The 18193-nt window shown below is 37.8% G+C and overlaps 1 protein-coding gene across 2 annotated transcripts in view; it reads right to left on the bottom strand.

Annotated features, from left to right (window-relative positions):
• LOC6614114 (histone-lysine N-methyltransferase, H3 lysine-79 specific) overlaps nt 1-17189 on the bottom strand; it is a 42908-nt gene extending 25719 nt beyond the window's left edge. Inside the window, exons 1-2 of one of the 2 annotated variants that reach the window (XM_032721976.1) lie at nt 16963-17189; nt 16267-16570 (exon numbers count right to left, since the gene is read on the bottom strand). The gene's annotated coding sequence lies outside the window, so the exon portion shown is untranslated. The remainder of the gene's footprint in view (nt 1-16266; nt 16571-16962) is intronic. The other variant, XM_032721975.1, reaches the window with a different exon arrangement.
• Nucleotides 17190-18193: the final 1004 nt, after the last annotated feature.

Below are 18193 nucleotides of genomic sequence, written 5' to 3'. Positions count from 1 at the left end.
GCAACACATGCAAAATGGAAACGAAGCACAGTCACAGCTAATAAATAATGCAAATTCAGTGCAGTGGCGGAGAGGAACGGGTTTTCCAGGGCGGCAGGGAGGGGTTGGTTAGCCAGCCAGGCAATTGAACTTTTGCTGCAGTAACTTTCTCAGGTTGAACAGCTGTTGATGCCCAAGAAAGAGACGGCCACACCAGCTGCGCGTGAGCGGGACGGGTGGAGTGCAATAACTTTTCGCTTTTGTCCCGCCACATTTATTATCGCTTTATTTTTATCGCATAAATAAAAGTGCAAAAGCGTAAAAAGGGCTTGTCAACGGCAAGTCGCGACGTCGAGTGGAATGAAATGCACTGAATGAGTTTCAGCTGAGTTGAGTTGGGTTGCGTTGAGCCAAGAGCGAGACAGCAGACCAGCAGCAGAAAGAGACGGCTAGCGCAAAAGTGTGTGCAAAAAGTTTAAGGACAAGTTTGTCATGTTTACATTCGACTTCAAGTGCTGTGCACTTTAAGAACTTTACCTTGGAATTTTATGGGCAGCGAATGGGAGGTCAGGGGCGGGTTTTACGAAGGGTTAACTTGCGTCTTCCTTCCTGTGAGTTTTATATTTATGACGACCAAGCACGCGACTCGCATTTTATTACACTCGGCGTGCTGCGTTTTGTTTTAAAGGAAGGCGGGTGAAAAACCTGAACCACACCCAATTTATAGAACCGTTTCTGTCTGACCGAAGACCCTGGACCCTCGTTTTCCCGTCTTTACCGGCTTTACCGTTTAATGGTGTTAATAGCCCTTTGTCAAAAATGGGCGTGTTCGGTAGACAGTTTGTGTTATTTAGCCATTGTTTTATGCCGATCTAAACAGGGGGCAACACACTCATTCAAAGAGGGTAAGAAGTTGAGATCCGATAAGCTAAAGAGCCAAGAAACCAAAGACAGCCAAGAAGTTATGGGTATTGATGGCAGAAGCTAGATAAACAATCAAATTGCAGCATTTAAACGTCATTTACATATAAGTTCTTTTTGTTTTTGTAGTTTCAAGAAACGAAGTTTTTTGATTAAACCGACTTATGTTATCTGCTTGAAAATGTAATGAAATCTTTTCTTGACCCTGAACAAAAGTTGATTTGATATACTTTCCCAGTACGCTCTAATAAATTATTCAAGATAATATTTGCGTCCCCTAACTATAAGATATAAGTTTCAAGGTCCTAAGATTTCAATGAAAAATGCTTTTTTTTTTTTTTTCTTATCTTACTTTGGAAAAAGCTTTATACATATTTTGTAACTACTTTTTAAATAATGAAATTGGAAAAAATCCAATTCAAAGGCTTCTGTGCCTTACATAAAACGTTTATTGTAATAATATAACTACATTTTATTACATTTAGGTCTCACTAAATACCGTTTAAGTTATTTTGACCTACATACCGGACTATGTTAGATACAACCGACAATAAATGAAAATGAAAATTCAAGTCCAGAAAATGTACTTTTAAATGTCTCATTTGGATACACTCTTGAGTAGATTCAATAATTTTGCTATATTTGCGCTTTAACTATTCCATTTCCCAATTGATTGGCTCACTTTAACACTCAATAGCAATAAATTAAACTGACTGCCCAGAAAAACACACACAAAATGCACCTGCACCATGGCTTACATAGATGTATATAATTTAAAACCAAATAAAACTAGCAAAGCATTTGAAAATTAATTGCAAAAGCCATTTAGACCGGACCTCGGACAACATTTTGCATTCAGAAAGTGAGAGAGCGAGGCAGACACAGGCTGAGAGCGAGACAGAGGAGGAAACGAGGGCGTTGGTCACTTAAACGGAAAAATTGGAAAACTTAAATGCACCAAAAATGGTCGATAGCGCCATGAATTTAAAACGCTGCCAAGCATTTTTGCCGGCAAAAGATTAAAGCACACGCACACACATAGTCACTAGCCGCATGTAAATGTGTCTGTGTATCAGGTTGAATAAAGCAATTTCAGTGAGTGGATGGGTGGTTGGGAGGTGGGTGGCACGTCCCCCGTCGCCCGTGTGGGGTTAAATGCCATAAATAACGAAACAGGCGGCAGTCAGCACATAAAATACAAGCCAGGCACATAATATACAAAACAGAGAGGAAGAGAAAGGAAGAGAGAGACTGTCAGAAGCGGAGAAAGGCAGAAAGGAGCCGGCCGGGGAATACACAAACACACAAATACACGTGCAAAGAGCTTAGCCTCTGTGCGCCACTTTTATGAGTGTGTGTGTGTGTGTGTGGGAAAGGGATGCCCGAGCATGAGGGACAGAGAAGAACGGACCGAGCGAATGAATGAATGTGTGGCAAATTTAGCTATCTTCCGGACAGATCTGGCTAAATTCAAGGATAATATGTATTTTTGGCTATTTTTGGATTTTATGTTCGAACTAACTGAAGTGCTGCTCATTTCTCATTAACTTTTTCATTATCTTAACTATCTAAAATTAGTAACTATATAGTACAGAGAAAGTTTTATTGCTAATGCATAGACAAATAAACAAAATGATACATTTACTATTTGCAAAACAGTTTAAATTTTTTACAATTCTCTCCCCTTCCAAATCATGAATTAGCTAAAATTAAAGAATAAAATATTTGAATTATCTTGCTTTCCTAAAATCATACCAATATTGAATTTCCACTTCTGGCTACGTTCAAGAAAATCCAGTTGTTTACACATTTGTTTACCTTACAAACGTGCGAGAAATTGAAACTTTGAAAAACATCAAGTCGCTCGAAAGAATAAAGCATTTGTGCTTACCATCTGGCGATTTAATGGAATCTTATCCCCCGGACTTACATACGTGGTAATCCACAGTGGGCAGCACTAGTTTTCGAGTGGCGCTGACGTCGCTGCCAGCAGCCGAAAAAGGCCAAAGGGCGAGGGGTGGGGCGGTGTAAAATCGATAAAATCAAGGGCAGACAATGCTGATGCCGCTGCCGACGTCGCTGCTCCCGAAGGCAGCGCACGTGAGGCGACCGCTCCTTCTTCTGCCTCTTCTGGTGGGTGGTGGGTGGGTGGTTGGGCGGTGTTCGTTCTGCTGGCAGCGACAGCAACCCCCAAGGCAGCATTATTGTGAAAGTTTCCGACTGCGCGAGAGTGTGTTTGACTTTGTGTGTGTGTGAGTGTGCGAACGGAGGCAGTAAAACGAAATGAGAAAGCATGAAAAATAATCATTTTGCGGAGTTACTCCCTCAACGCCCACCCCCTCATCACCCCCTCATCCGCACCTCCCCTAAATCCCGAAGAAACTTTTTTTGGGCGGTGCCTGGCAAAATATTTCAAATTGCAAAGCAGCAGCTGAAAAAGTAGAGCCCTTAGAGGTTGGTGGGCCCTTTGTTGCACAGCCGAGGTCAAGTTACTAGATTCGGTCACTTTACTAACACTATTAGTTAAGTATTGCAATGTGAATAAATGCCACATGTTGAAAGTATGTAATAAGTTGCACTTTACCATTTCAATGGAGCATGTCAGGGCTTACAAGTTCTATTAACTTGGCCCTAACTGTTCAACGGGGAGATGCTCCCTGCTCACTCTCCATTTCGCTTTCTTCGTGTCTGCCTTAGTGATTTTGGGCGCTGTCAGCGGCAGAAGGACGAAGATGGCCAAAAGGACGAAGTGGCTGAAACGGAGCAGCTGGAGGAGCAAGGAGCAGGGAGCAGCGGCTTCTGTTTCGCCTGATTTTATTTTGGGCTCGCAAAAACTTTTGTGGGAGCGGATACGAGGGTGTCGTGGGTGCGTCTGTCCTGGCAGGATATTCTGCTGTGGAATAAGAAGGCGCGCCATCAAATTTAATGTGTGGACTAATAGAAAATGGCGTCTGCATTTAAATTTCCCTGAAGCTTTTGGCAAGGACGTCAGGGCGGATTCCCGTTATTTGATTTTCTTTTCTTTGTTTAAGTTGACTTTGCATTCAATTAATGTGAAAATGTCAAAGTTATGGATGAAGGAGATGGTGGGTGGTGGCTTGGGAATTGGGCTCGAGATGCCCCTTGTTGTTATTTGTAATGTGATCCAGCGAATGAAAAGAGATGGGCGTGGCAAATTTTCCTCATTCATCGTCCTTGTGTCTTTTACAAGTGTGCTTCAAGTTAAATGTTAAGGCAAGAACTTTAATATGTTTAAAGAACATGAGAAAGTTGAAATTAAGTGGGAAGCATTGTTATTTAATTTGATTCTCTTTAAAGGCATCACAATTAAGTGCTTTTAAATAATGCGTCTGCAGATAGGACAATACACCGTTTAAATCAAATCAAATTGTTCCTAAATTAAACTTTAGCTAAGTCAAAGTTTCATTTTCACGGATAAGCTATCACAATTTGAGCCATCTAATTGGCCATTAGGATGTTTTGTCTACAATCTCGCTCGTATTTCATCCTGTTTTCCTTTTCGCTTTGTTATCGCCACAATTTATCACAAAACACTTCAAGTTGGGCGAGAAGTTTTAAACATTTGACTTTGGGCTTTAATATCTAAACTGGCAAGAAGCTAAGCCAACAAAAACTTAATTAGTCATATTAGCAACAAAATATTCCACTTAAAGGTAATACAAACTTGAAGTAATTTCAAGAAAATGCTGGCCTGGAGAAAGCGAAGCCCTCGTAATCTATCTTCATATTCAATGAATTAAATTATCAGCATCAAAGTGAACCAGAGCAAGATGGCTTATACGAAAAGCCTTTAGAGCCTCGAGCTTCTAGCTTGTGCACACAGAAATAATTCCTTTGCCAATATTTGGTCGATGAGATGGCATGCTAATTTTCAAGCTAAATATTCACAGATTCAAAATTACAAAATTACTTTTAAGACAATTCTAATTCCGAATAAAAAAATAAATAATCTTTTCATAATCAGAACTGTTTTGGGAAATATTCATTACCACATACATTTCCAGGAATATTTACTTCCTCTTAAAAAGTCTACTAGCTAGTAAATCAGAAATAATATTCTTATCAAAAACAATCTATATATTTTAATGCCAGATTTCTTTCTGTGTGTGAAGAGCGGCAACAGCGCAGCGCCAAAAATGCCAAAGTAAAAATGGGCGCAAAAACTAGTTACACAAACACAAACGCACAGCTACAGCTGCAGACAAGATGCCAGCCCACCCAACCGCCACCCACTGACCTGGCACGTCTCCCCCGTCCTCCAGGGCCACCTCCCACCCTCCCTCCATCCACCTTGCCTCCTCAGCAGACAGTGCCATCCAACCCCACCCACCCCACTCTACCCAAAATTGAGCTTGGGGCGTTGTTGCCGCATTATTTTTATCAAAAATGTTATCAAAATGTGCGTTGCCAGCTGCGAGCGAGAGGGGCAAGAGGGGTGGGTAATGGGTGAAAAGGGATTTTCCGAGCGGCGGGGGGATTGAGAAAAGTGTGCTGAGCTTTTCACTGTGTGAATGAGGTCGAACGGTGGGTGGGGAGTGGGTGCTTTTCTGCTGGCTTAGATGGCACAAGAAAAAGTTGAAAATGAAAATAATGACAGCGTTGACTGAGAGAGGTAGGGAAATGGGGGAAGAGGAGCAAAAGCGGCAAAAGGAGGAGCCCAAAGCGGAGAAGGAAAAGTAGGGGGTGTTAAAAGTGTGGGCGTCGTTTGAGTGGGCCTTTTGGGGTGGCAAAGTAGGTGGTGTGTTGGATTTCCAGCTTTTGTTCGTTGCTTTTTGTTTTGTTTTGTCTACGAGAAAAAGTTGCACTTAGCTGTGTGCGTGTGTGTGTGTGTTGGCTGTGGAATTTTGCGCATGTACGGCGAGCACATAATACATAACTTATATGCCCGGGTATATATACACAACGCAACGTAAATTGTTATCGATTTTCCCTGTTGCCATGTAAGAGGAATGTGGCCCAAGGGGCCCGGGGAGGCTGAGGGGATCCGGGAATATAGATGAGGCACAGAGTACATGTGTGTGCCTTGTTTATGTTTATGGCATTTTAGCATAACGGCAGCGGCTAAGTAAGTCCATCTATCTATCCACAGCAACGGATGCCGCAGCATCTCAAAGATACACAGTGGCGAGCAAAATAATAGCGAATCGATATCGAGATGGAAAAAGATAGAAACTTTTTTTAAGATTAGCTTTTTTTCAATAAATCACACTATTTCACTGCACTATTAAATATTATTTTATATATAGCAGATTCATTTTTTTTAGTTTATTTTATTGTTAAACTATTGAACTTTAGAGCTACAGATTAGGGCCACTCGGTATTTCGAGTAATTTTAACCTTAATGGATTAGTACTATCAATTTCAAGGCCATTTCACTTTGTGCAAAAGTCGAATGCTATTATCTTGGCTGCAAGCAAACGCATGTGGTTTTTTACTTTCCACGCCCCGATAGATACAAAAAGATAGATAGTTAAAGGCTGGGAAGCAATACCAGTGTATCTGCCAGAAACTTTTACCTATCTCTACTCCTCATCGTGCCACATAGCCGTGAATGAAAGAAATAATGTAATTTTATGCCACGGCTAGAAAAGGGCAAAGTTTTCCTAAGGATTCCTTATCTATTCCATTTTATTCCCAATCCTCCCTACCACTAATTATGGTTGTTTTCTCTGCGTATTCAGTCGCTGACATCTTGTTTATCTATGGGATTGGCCTTTGAATCGGCAAAACCCGAAGAAAATGTAATTTGTCAGCATTTGATGGCATTATCCAACTTAAAGAAACTGAGTTGCGTTTTAAGGTATCAACGACTTATTTTGGTGTTTATACAACGTGAACTTCTAGCTTAAAGTTTAATTGGCCATAGTTCGAATTTTCCATCAAAAGATATCATTTCTTTTGGTCTTATTCCAATCCTCATCACTTATACATACTGCAAAAGCAAATAAGAAATGGGCAACAGCCTGTTCTGACACGGAGGCACATGCCAAAATTCTTGATAAATCAGTCAATCACCCAATTTGATCAAAGATTACGGCTCCAAATGGAAGCCCAAAAAGCTCCCGATTCCATCGCCTCGTACGTGTTTGCAAGAAAAAGGAAAAGCTAAGGAAAATTCACATGTTTTGCACCGTTTTTTAGTTATATCAGAAGAGAAGTAAAAACATCAAAAACAAAGCCAAAAATATTATTTATTCTCGTTTAGGCAGGCATTTATATACCCTGATTAAATTAATTTAAATATTAACATTGCTCAGCATCATTTCTAGTTCCAATTATAAGTATATACATATAAGTAAATTAGCACTCTATAAATAAATATATAAAGGTACATATTTACGAAATATTTAATATTTAAGCAGTATTATTATTTAAGCAGTATATTATTATTTAAGCAGTAAAGAAAACCTTTATTTTTTTCTTAAATAAGTTCAAATTTTCTATATAAATTTCTTTATAAAATTTAAGCTTAGTAATTAAATAAGAATGAAGTACCCAATCCGAAGTAGCCCTTCGATAGGGAAATTGGTAAATCTTTGTTTGGCAGACAACTGGAAAAGCCATTTTATTAGTTTTCCTAGCTGCCGCCGTCTTGCATTTTCTTTTTAACCCTAGAAGGGTCCATCGGACCGGGACCCCCTTAAATTTATGTTTTTTATTTTTCTCTTTTTTTTAAACTTATTCACTCCGACAGGCGGTGCCAGTTTGTCTTGGCTTCGCTTTCAAACACATGTTATGCTGTTTTGCCTTTTCGTTGGCAGCTGCTGCCACAGTGGAAAATCAGGCAGCATGGAAATCTGGAGCGAAACAACAAAGGCGGAAAACAAAAAGCAATGCGCTGTTCACGTCCTGCAAAAGCACAAGGTGTGGCCGATGGAGCCGTAAAGGAAAAAGGAAAAGAATTAAGCAAACGTTTATCGATTTATGTGCCAAGCGAAAACTTAAAGCTTAAACTGGAGCAGCACGAAAAACGCGCGCGTCATGCGTGCTGGAAAAACAGCGACCAAAATTCGCCAACGACCCAAAAGGGGGTTTTAATGTACATATGTGTGTACATGCATATATAGAATATATATATAAACTTGTGTGTCCCAGGCTGATTCGATTTTAAGCGAAGCCCATTAAACGACGAATCAGCACGAAAAATTGGAAAAGGGAATGAAGAGGCCAAAGAACGACCTCAATTTATATAACTGATTGGAGCCCACATTCGATGAATGAATTGTGTTTCGTACGAGCATGTGACGTTCACGTGAGACCAAAGACCACAATAATCCCATTGCCACCATGAAGAATCAAGGAGGATCTCTCCACGTCCTCTGCCCACACTCTGCATACTCAAAAAACTTAAAAAATCCACCCACATCCACTCGAAAACCCACTTCAAAGGAGAGTGAAAATACATTAGGCTTTGGGCACATACAGAAACTGAAAACTGGCAACAGCGCACGAAGATGTCTTGAAGCGAAACCATAATCATCTACCTCTGAAATTTCAAAGAAAAAATCATTTTCACTTTTATTCCGTGGACAGACGATAAATATTAATATTATATTAAATTCTTTTAATTAGCATTGTAAGTAGTTAACATCTTGTTACATCTTTACAGTTCAATAATACAGTATTATTAAATTATATCCCTTTAAATAATCAAAAGTCTGTCATATTTTTTTTAATTTAATTAATTTAATTTATTTGTGCTTTATCCCTTATATATATATGTACATTTCATTAAAGCTAATGGTATAATTAGGTATTTACAGTGTTTAGCTAAGGCTTTCATCTGAAATATTTATTAATTATGTCTAGTTGACCTGTTTTTAGTTTTTTGTATAACAATATTTATTATTTATTAAGGAAAACAAGGGAGAAGAAAAACCTTAATTGACTTACAACTAACTTAAAAAACTAAGACTTGAAACAAAAGATTGTTAATATTGTATTTTTTGTTGAACTTTTTGTACACCTACTTTTATATGTAGGTACTTAGTGTTTGTGTAATAAGGTAAGTTCATTATTAATTTTAACAGCTTGTTTTGGCATATTTGAAGTTTTTTGATATGAGTTTGAGCACATCTACCCCAAACAGGTGACCCATACATTAATATTGGATTAAAAATTGTTTTAAAAATTATGATCTTATTGGATATTGATAATTTAGATTTACGATTTATTAGAGGGTACAGTGTGCAAATAATTTTATTAACTTTCATAATTGTGTTGTTGATGTGGTATTTAAATGTTAGTTTTTTATCAAAAATTATACCCAAATATCGAATGTTGTCAACCCATTGTATTGGAGAGTCTAGTATTCGCAACTGTCTATCAGGAAGATAACGAGGTTTCCTTCTTTTTGTAAAAAATATAGCATTCGTTTTATTAGGGTTAATTTTAATTTTCCATTTTTTGTAATATATGTCTAATTCATTTAAGTAACTCTGCATGGATTGATTTATCTCGCTGTACGAGAAACCAGCACTGTAGACAGCGGCGTCGTCAGCAAACAGTGAAAGTACACAGTTTGTAGCTTGTGGAATATCGTGTGTAAAAATATTAAACAATGTAGGTCCTAAGACAGAACCCTGTGGCACACCTGCATTTAAAATTCGTCTAGCAGATTGACTACTGTCCAAATTAACGCTAAAGTATCGATGTGTCAAAAAATTTTGAACTATTTTAATGAGGTATATGGGAGTTCCAATCATCTTTAGTTTGTGCAACAGTCCGTCATGCCATACAGTATCAAATGCAGCCTCAATATCAAGTGTAACCAGCCCTACAGATTGTTTGGATTGGATACTTTCTTTAATATAATTTCTTAGTTTTAAGGTCGGCAGTATGGTATTTAGACCATTTCTAAAACCATACTGTACCGTTGGTAGTGTGTTGTGTATGTCCAAAAATTTCACCAATCTCAATTTAATTAATTTTTCCAGAATCTTGGACAAACCGCTTAATAGGCTTATTGGTCGGTAGCTTTCAGGGTTATCAGGAGGTTTTCCTGGTTTGAGAATTGGAACTATTTTTGCTATCTTCCAATCCCGTGGGAAATAGCCTGCCTGAAGACAGTGATTGGCAATGTTAACAATATGATTAATGGCGCTTGTAGGAAGGTTTTTCAAGGATATATTAGGTATTCCATCAATTCCAGGAGATTTTCTAGTATGGAGAGCTTTTACAATTGAAAAAACCTCTGGATAAGTGACTCTACAAATTTCTGCGATGTTGTTTGGGGTTTCAGCTATAGATTGTAAAGATATTTTGACTTGGTCAATTGTATTTTGGTTTGAATATGAATGTGTCAGATTATGCTTCAGTTGAAAGACATCAGCAAGAATATTCGCTTTTTCTTTTCCAGAAGCGTATATTTCATCAGCTTTACTTAGACACGGAACAATTTGTTTTCTTTTTTTAATTGCTTTGGTTATATTCCAAAAGGGTTTGCTGCATTTATCCAGCTTTTGAAGTTTATTGTTCCATTTTGCATTATTATAAATGAAAAGCTCTTTTCGTATGATGTAATTTAAATGATCACATCTTGATTTTAATAATGGATGACGTGACCTAAACCATTGTCTTTGGATAATATTTCTTGTTTTAAATAATTCAGTTATATGTACAGGGAGTGTAAGCTTGGAGTGATGTATAGGTTTATGAGGGACTGCTTTAAGAAAGGCATAATTGATTACTCTAGTGAAAGAGCCGATTAAATTATCAATATCCAAAGTCGATATCTGTGAGCAGTTGACAACCACCTCTTCAACCATCAGCCTTTCATTTATAATTCTCTTAAAAAGCGCCCAATTTGCCCTTCCCAAAATCGGATATGTTTTTACATTGCGCATAAAATTTGTAGAGTATTTAATAACCACTGGTAGGTGATCAGAGGAAAGCTCTTGCATTACTGCTGGATTAGCCAGCTGGTTAGGGATATTAGTGAGGCATAGGTCCAATGTTGATGCTTTTGCTTTATGGTTATGCGGAATATATGTGGGTTGCGTAGGGTACAAAATACTGAATTTTCCCAGATCTGAAAGTTCATTGAGAATTTTGCCCCAACCATTGGCTCGGGTACACTTCCATGCTCTGTGGCGCGAGTTGAAGTCCCCGCAAATTAGAAAATTTCCATTTATTTGTGAGATCTTAAGGAGATCAGATCTATACAAACTTTTTAAATGATTATGGTCCCAAGATAAATCACATGAACTAGGAATACATTTTGAAGTATTTCCAGCAAAGTAAATAGAGTAAATTTTTAGACTGGAATTAGAGTCAGTGTTGATTTGTATACCTACATTTTCAATAACATGACTTTTAATGCAGGGTATTTGTTCATGTATCAATGTGTTACTAACTGCAATGGCAACGCCGCCTCCCCTACTTTCCTTCCTGTCATTTCTGTATATAGTGTATTCGGGTATATTAAAACGGTCACTATGAGTCAGCCACGTTTCATTTATAAGTGCTATGTGAATGTGATTATTTTCTAAGAACTTGATCAGTTCTATACGTTTGTTTCTAACGGCACGAGCATTCCATGCCATAATATTCAAATTATCAATAAAATTATTTGTTTGTGTAAACATACTTAATCGCTAACTGAGAAATTACTTGAAATTGCTCTCCCTTATTGGAGCATTCATTAAGTCTTGTTATTAATTCAGACAAAAGAGAATTTATCTCTTCACATGAAAAGAGATTAGTTTCATTTGTGATATTTGCTTTGGGATTAGGCAAAGTATGAATATTGGTGAGTGCATTACTATAGCTACCAAAGTTGAGTTGTTGCACTCTCTTAGTTTGAGTAGGCAATGAGATCTGGGGTTGATTTCCAAAGAGAGCAGATGGAGCGATGTGTTGCTTAGAATTCCTCATTCCATGAGCTTCCAAGTTATTTCTTCCAATGCGTTGTGATGAGCGTTTGGAAAGTAAATTGAGATAAGAAATTCGGCATGGGCATGTCAGTTCTGTCGATGGATGGTCGCCTTTACAGTTAGCGCATTTTTTGTTGTTTACGTCCATACATACGGCAGTCTGGTGTGATCCAGCACAATGGGCACATGATGTTTTAACTGAACAATTATTTGATCCATGTCCAAATAGTTGGCAATTGTAGCATTGAGTAATTTTATTCTGCAATTTCACTTTATACTCCCAGCGTACTTTAGTGTGGTTGACATACATAAAGTTTTTGCGCAGTTCCTTTACTGTGATACTTTTGTTTACGAAATAAACAATGTACAGTAATAATTCATGATCAGACTTAGTTTTCTTTTCCACAATTTTGACTTCGGTGCATTGTAATCCTAGGTTTTGTAGCATGGATTTGACAGTTTCAATTGGTAGTTTATCCAGCCCGGATAAAATGGCTTTGTATGGCTTGTTTGATCTAGTATCGTACGTGTAGAACTCACAGTTATGTTCCTTGAGTTGGTTACAAGCTGCATTGAAACAGTCCATATTTGGTAAAAATATTTTAATTCCAATTGAGATGGTTTTAATAAAGTAATCATCAGTTTTAATTTTAGCCATTAGCTCGTGTACAAATTTTGTATTTTGTTTAATTAATGTTATAGGAGGTGGTTTGATTATTATTTCATCAAGTGTGTCCGTTTCAATAGGTTTATCATCATTATCATCGTCTAAAGTTTGTAGTGGACGAAAATAATTTGTAAATTGCTTGGAGCCCCGTTCGTTCTGGCGCTCCACTAGTGGTTTATTCCTTTTAGTACGCATTTTTTCAACGGCAGATGCTTCAGCATCACCAATTGCATCACTTGAACGTTTGATTGTAGTCCTTTGCGAATATCACAATTAAAGAAGAAAACAGAAAATATCTAATGTACACCAAAATGTTCTCAGAGAGAACAGAAGATAACGATCGCAGCGTTCAATTTTTACAACCGCGTTCGACAAGAGCTAGTCGAAGACTGATGTCATATTTTTGGGCTTAAATTCTTTTAAACAGTCAAGTTGCAATTCCAAAGCGCACAGTTTCCATTTTGTGCTATTTCATTGACCAGAAACCAATTCCCTGTATCTAATGTCCCACACAAAGTTGCATATCCAGCGTATCTGAACAATAAAAATAAAATAAAAGCTGCACAGCACAAAAAAACGAAAAAAAGAGAGGCAAGCAAAACAAATAAAGCCAGCAAACATTGCCGGCCAACAACTCCACGTAAACTTCATTTACTGTCTGGCTGTGGACCCCAATTCCTCTCTCTCTCTCCCCCCTTCCACACCAACTCCTCCGAGGGGCTCCTCTTTCCCCCCTCTCTTCCACCCATTCTACCGCCCATGCCGCCATTTATTGAAAGGCCTGCACGCAGTTTGTTTTTGTTTTTCTCTTTTTTGCTAGCTCAAACACAAAATTACTTTTTGTGGCTTGACTGGTGAGGTCTCTCTATCTCGCTTTTCCGTCTTTACCTCGCTCTCATTCCCTCTCTATCTGCCCTGCTTCCTCTCACTATCTATCTACAACTGGGGTCAACAAAATAGTGCGTAGTCAAAAATGTAATTGCTTTAAAAAAACTTGGCATTTACAAATGGTACAAACATTGTGTCGTAAAAAAGACAGCTAACGTAATTTTCCGTAATTCTTAACCTTGAATTCAAATGAACACCTGTATAAAAAAAATTAAATTTCATTTCACAGCTAGCTAAAACATTTTAAATACATTTTAGGAATGTTGAATATTTATTTTGCTAAATTACAATGAAATGTCTAAAACAAATGGGCTAATAATTTTCTTGTCTCCATTTGATTTTCCCAACTATATTCAAGTACAACTACAACATTGTCCTCAACTGTAGCTTTTTTCGTTTATCTTGCATGCTCTTTCTGTTTGTTATTGTGTGTGATAGCTTTTATTTAGTTTTTTGTTTTTCTTTTTTTTTAATAAATGCTTGGGTTCATTCAACTGTCAAAAAAGTACTATACACACACGTGGAAAGGGGCAGAGATAGACAAATAAAAAAAAAAGAGTAATAAACAAGATCGAAGCTCACGACGTGCATACAAAAGATGTAAAGTTAATCGTTGGCGCTTCTTCTTCTTCGCCTGAAACATTTTAAAAATTTATGTATCCTTCATTGTTGATTTCTCCCGTTTATATGTGTATGTAACTTTCCCGATTTTCCGCCAGCTGCTCTCGAACTTTTTGTTCTAAATTTAAGTTTAAATTCTAAACAGTGAACAAAATGTTTCAGCAGTCCACTCCCTCCCACAGAATCCCCTCATCTTTATTCACGAATTCCCTGTGCACTCGCATTCTGTAAAAGTTTTTCCTTGTTCCTTTACGAATTTGTTTATCTATTTTAGTTTCGGCGGCTGTGTGTGTGTGCGTGTTTGCTGTATTTATGGCATTGTTTCGCTTTCGAGTTTCCGCCATGAAAGTGCAGACCTCCAAAATGCAACTATTTCTGTCCCACATAGATACACAGCCAATTCGCAATAGTGTGAGTGTACGCCGTGACACAGGCAGCCGAAATTGTTCATAGGATATATTTATAATCGAACAATGTGAAAAGTCAGTTTTCTGAACCCGTGCTGCTTCTAGTTTTTAGTTTTTACCGATCGAAATTGATTTGTAATAAGAGTTTTTTTCGATGACTATAGAAACAGCGCCAAAAAGCAAAATCGTAATCTACGGAAGAAGAAGAATCAACCAGGAAGAGAAGCGGAAGATAAGAGGGAAGCGGCAAGACAAGAAAAGCACCCAAACAGAAAAAGCGTTACCAATACACAGAAGCATGAGCTGGCAACGGTATCTCTTCTTTACATACCCACATATGTACATATGCAGGCATCAAAAGCTGCCACGAGGAGGAAGAAGAAGATGAGCAAGAAGCGGGCTAGAAAACGAGGAAGAAACAGTAGGCGGAGTGGAGAGCGAAGTGCAATGGCAACAACAAAGTAAAGCAACAACAGCAAATTCAGGAGATAAAGTGGGAAGCAAAGCTGTCTGTTTTTCTTACTTGCGACTATGTGTGCGTGTGTATCCAATGCAGCAGCGGCAACCAAAACAACAACAATCGAAGTACAGTGAACCGAAAGACTCGAAAACGATGTAAAAACACAAGTATGTAAGTATTAAACAATTCTTAAAGTTAACTGGTGTGCTGAGGGCCAAATGCAACTTCTTAACACAGTAACAGTGATTTCTTTTAATTACTATTATTTCGTAACATTTTTAGACAACATGGAAATTTTACAAGCCAAATCAGAGAAGCTTATTGGGAATTTGACTTGTGCATATTTCGTTTGTTATCCTTTTTAGTCGCTTTTTGAGCAAGCAAAAAAGTTACATAGATGAATGACAAAAAACAGTCGATGCTGTTGCAACAACTTTTAATTGACAGAAAACTTGCGGTCAGGATAAATGGCCAAAGTCGAAGTGGCCTAATAGCACGCATGTTTTCCAAATCCCTCTCGGCCTAAATCTACATACATACATGCAGACAAATACAAATGTATAGCCGGTTCAACTAGTTGGTCATAATTGGTTTTTGGTTTTCGATCCTTTTGCCTGTAATCAACAAGAAAAACCCCTCTAACTTGGCTTTGGACACTTTTGCTCTTTTCGAGTCTTGTGTGTTCCTTTAATTGGATTGTGTTTGCTGCCACTGACAGCATTCAAAACTTTTAATGGACGTAACCAAAATCACAGAAATCACTGGTAAATTATTTAGCAGTGTTGGAACTCGCATGAATATTTAAATGGCAATGTTTATTCATTAGCAACCCATTTCGAATCATAATTCAGAGCATGAGCACTGTTACTGTTACTAATCATATTAGTTGGCAAAATGAGCGATAATTTTTTAAAAACAACAATGTTCAGAAATAAAACTTCTGACAAAACTTAAATATCATATTCATTTAGTTGACACTAAGTTACGTTGTGACCGTGCTAATAAAAAGTTTTACTTTGTTTAAAAAGAATGGAAAATCTGTTCTGTATACTGAGTTTAATAAAGGTGAGTTTAAAGCAAATAAACATAAATGTCAAACGACTGCTTATAAATTATCCACTTTAAATTTAAAGCCCTTATATGACACTTTTGTTTGGGCGAACGCCCATTGTCTTCCCACACGTTATAATTAACTGGCCCAGATTGCGGAGTATCCGGCACATGGGAAACCGATAAATAAATACGTTTGACTTTTCCCAAGGTCCGAGCCTGATATTACACTTCCGCTTTTATCGGAGAGGCAAACAGTAGGACCAGTGAACACACCAAAGTTAATATTACACGTTTTCAGAAGAGTTCTTCGCCGATTTTTCCCGGTCTTAACTCTTAAGTTCTTATTTCGCTTTCGGTTTAAAGTATATTACTCACATTTCGCGCACTCAGCGCTCCGCTTCTTCTCCCGCTCTCTCCACGCGCTTTGTCAATTGATAAGCCGTTAGCCGACGCCTCTCTCTCTCACTGCTCTCTTTTAAAGTTCTTGGTTTTTGTTTTACTCCATTCGATCTTGTTGCTATTGTTGTTGTGGGTTTTGGTTGTTTGGTGTTGGTTGCATTCCAGTTAAGAAGATGGGGAAGACGAAGACGTTTGAAACCGCAGTTCTCTGATTAAGCAATATGATTAACCTTTGTTGTATTTTGCATTTACTATGTAATATAAATTTCGTTGTCAAGCGCTGCAAGAAACACGGAGATATACAAGATTACGTTTGACACTTTAGATTAGCTTTTATTCTTTTTCATACACAATTGTATGCACACTAACACACGCGCGAAAAAAACTCGCGGCGGCTGCTGCTGCTCTTCTTCTTGCTTCTCCACCTCTTCTTATTCTTCAAGCAGCAGCCTCTTTTTCTTCGTCGCTTTCGCTCTGCTCTTCGCTTCGTATATTTCATACAATTTTCTTTGTTGCAATTTAGGCATTTGTTTTAGCACACATGCACACTAAACACAGGCACGTACACACAGAGGCATTCACAGCAAATTATATTTTGCTGCTCTTTCTCTTTCACGCCGTACTGATTTGCCGCCTCGCTCTGGCTCACACACTCACACACTGGCTACTCACGTAATTCAGCTAACTTTTCGTATTCTTCCTTTGCGGCCAAATCTCACAATTAGCTCACTTCGATTTGCTGCGAGAACAAGCACGAGTATTGTATTGTATAATTAAGAATTTTTCTCCAATTTGCTACGACCCCAAAATGTTTCAGTACACACAGACACCACACACACACGCGCGCGACGAGGAGGACGACGCAGCGACACGTCCGTTATGTTCCAGCGAAAGAGAGAAACAAAAACACAAAAGGGAAACGGAGAATCCCTAACGGGTGGCGGAAAAATGCCTAACGCGAAAACGGAATCGAATAATCGATTGTTCACCATAAAGGTTGGGATTTTTGGTTGCTCAAAATTGCGTTACTTGTGGAATAATTCAAAACGTTTATATTCATTGTTATAAACATAATATAGTGAATATCATTAAGTAACTATGCAACTATTAAGTATCCGTGCAAAATAGATCGCTGAATGTCTTTCTTATTTTGTACTTTTTACTTACTACCTTTAACGGGAGACATGTAATCTAATAACAGCTTTTTTTTAATTGTTTCATGATACTTACGAATATTTTTGAGCTATTTAATTCAGAAATTAGCGACGTAAGGACGTAAAACAAATACACATACGAATGCAATTCACATATTGATCATTCTGTATCATAGTATTATTAATTGCCTGATATCAGTATATACGGTTGATTCAAATTGGGTTTGGTCCACTGTCTCCTAAACAATAATCAGTGTGCCCGTTCCGCGATTTCGCCAACAACTCCTAATCGAAAGTGGGACCCATAAGCAAAAATGAGCGCCAATCAAAGACTTAAATTTAAATATTTATATTCAGAACTTTCTTTTAGCACTCAGCGTCTACATATATACCACCTTACAAGTTCCTTTCCCTTCTATTTTAAAGTTGTAAAGATTACATAATCACGAAATTTCAAATTTATTCGCATGGTATCAATAAAAATAAAAAATAGTTTATAATATAAATATAATGAATCGAAAATATCAATCCCAAGATAAAAAAGAACTGATAAAGCTTATTTGTAATATGGTCCCGCATATTTTGTGCTATGAATAAAATGTTTATATTGACTTTTAATATGAAAACGGTCTGGCAGCACGGTTTTAAGTCAGCGGAACCGTTCGGTGGTGTGACCAGGTGCTGACCAGGTGCTCTTTCTGACTTCTATTTGCTTCCTTTGGTTTTCTTCGTCAAGAAGGCGACGACCA

The sequence above is a fragment of the Drosophila sechellia genome, chromosome 3R, assembly GCF_004382195.2.
Source record: "Drosophila sechellia strain sech25 chromosome 3R, ASM438219v1, whole genome shotgun sequence".
In the NCBI taxonomy this organism is placed as follows: Eukaryota; Metazoa; Arthropoda; class Insecta; order Diptera; family Drosophilidae; genus Drosophila; species Drosophila sechellia.
This window is presented reverse-complemented; position numbering and strand designations above follow the sequence as displayed.